Here is a 2500-nt window from a genome sequence, read left to right on the forward strand (position 1 = left end):
AACATTTCAACTTGCTAGCTCGGGCCCACACTTGTGTTTTTCTCGAATATATGGTTCAAGTGTGCCACTTTGGGCACTTTTGGACATTTGTCCCCACACAACTTTCTTGCCTTGGTAGATAGGGTCTTGTGATCTTGGGCAAAAAGATGCACCAAGATAAAGTCTAACTTTCGTTCTTGTACCGCAAAGCGCTATCTCAAACACCCGAGGAGATAGAAAGTGATTATGTTCGGTATATCGGTCTTCCATGGCCTACTATGGTAAACCCCTGCAGGTATGCAACCGAAGGTGCTTGGTACATGTATTTGGTGCAATATCGGTGCAAAGTAGGTGTTTCCTTGATCGGGCTATAACTTTCTTGGTTGATGTTGGATTGCTTTGCGGTCTTCGGGGGATAGTTAGGGAACATGTTGGCCAACATTTCCTTATTCCTCAGCCTGGCCGTACCTCTTACCGTCTAGGCGGTATACATGCTCTAAGTTGGAACTTGTGTTCCTTTGGGTAACTTCTCTGACTTTGACGCTTAATAACTTTCGTTCATATGCAGTCTAAGCTCTGCAACTCTCAGGAAAGCTAGTACTACTCATTTCCTTTCCATATCAGTCTTTGGCTTGTCGATCCGATGTCTACAGCCTTACTTATTCACGTTCCCTGTGAAGGTAGGTTTTTGCCCATTTTCCAGTTCATGTGGTAACATTCCCAGACTTTGCCGGCTTTCTCTTCATGTGGTAACTTGCTTGCTCATGTGGTAACTTGGAAGTGTATTTCTGACAGACCCAATCTGGGACTTAGCCGATTTTTCTCTGCATATTATATGGATCCATCACTAGGCCATCTTGCTTGCTCATGTGGTAACTTGGAAGTGTATTTCTGACAGACCCAATCTGGGACTTAGCCGATTTTTCTCTTCATATCATATGGATCCATCACTAGGCCATCTTGCTTGCTTGTGTGGTAACTTGATAGTGTATGTCTGACAGACCCAATCTGGGACTTAGCCGATTTTTCTCTTCATATCATATGGATCCATCACTAGGCCATCTTGCTTGCTTGTGTGGTAACTTGGAAGTGTATTTCTGACAGACCCAATCTGGGACTTAGCCGATTTTTCTCTTCATATTATATGGATCCTGGACTTAGCCGATTTTTCTCTTCATATCATATGGATCCATCACTAGGCCATCTTGCTTGCTTGTGTGGTAACTTGGAAGTGTATTTCTGACAGACCCAATCTGGGACTTAGCCGATTTTTCTCTTCATATCATATGGATCCATCACTAGGCCATCTTGCTTGCTTGTGTGGTAACTTGGAAGTGTATTTCTGACAGACCCAATCTGGGACTTAGCCGATTTTTCTCTTCATATTATATGGATCCTGGACTTAGCCGATTTTTCTCTTCATATCATATGGATCCATCACTAGGCCATCTTGCTTGCTTGTGTGGTAACTTGGAAGTGTATTTCTGACAGACCCAATCTGGGACTTAGCCGATTTTTCTCTTCATATTATATGGATCCTGGACTTAGCCGATTTTTCTCTTCATATCATATGGATCCATCATTAGGCCATCTTGCTTGCTTGTGTGGTAACTTGATAGTGTATTTCCGACAGACCCAATCTCGGACTTAGCCGATTTTTCTCTTCATATTATATGGTTCCATCACTAGGCCATCTTGCTTGCTTGTGTGGTATCTTGAAAGTGTATGTCTGACAGACCCAATCTCGGACTTAGCCGATTTTTCTCTTCATATAATATGGATCCTGGACTTAGCCTGTTATTAGGTTATTATATATGGATCCTGGACTTAGCCGATTATTAGGTTATTATATATGGATCCTGGACTTAGCCGATTTTTCTCTTCATATAATATGGATCCGGGACTTAGCCGATTATTAGGTTATTATATATGGATCCTGGACTTAGCCGATATTTCTCTTCATATAATATGGATCCGGGACTTAGCCAATTTTTCTCTTCATATAATATGGATCCGGGACTTAGCCGATTTTTCTCTTCATATAATATGGATCCGGGACTTAGCCAATTTTTCTCTTCATGTGGTAACGTATGCCAATCGCTCACAAGTCATGGGATAAGGGTACTTGTGTTCTTCCATCTTCTAAGTCCCGCACGGGGACATCGTGATCGCCCCAAGTCCGGAATAGCGCCAAGTCAAGCCCCACGGTGGCCGTACAGGACCTGTTAGCGGCGGCCCCACTGACAGCACTAATCCGGACTTAGAAATTATATCTTTCTAATCGAACACCACACACGCAACACCACCATACCACCATCTCCTTGCAAGTACCTAAGTACCCGCAACTCCATGGTGAAGGCAATGTCACTCCATCACCAACCTCTTTGCACTGCAAGCACTTGCGTACCCACAACACTCCGAAGAAGGCAACGGCGCGCGATGCTCGACCCACACACCACACCACACCACACCACCGATGGCCAGCCAGCCAGCCAGCCCAGCTAAGGACTAACCAACCAAC

The sequence above is a fragment of the Anopheles coustani genome (assembly GCF_943734705.1).
Source record: "Anopheles coustani chromosome X unlocalized genomic scaffold, idAnoCousDA_361_x.2 X_unloc_137, whole genome shotgun sequence".
NCBI lineage: Eukaryota > Metazoa > Arthropoda > Insecta > Diptera > Culicidae > Anopheles > Anopheles coustani.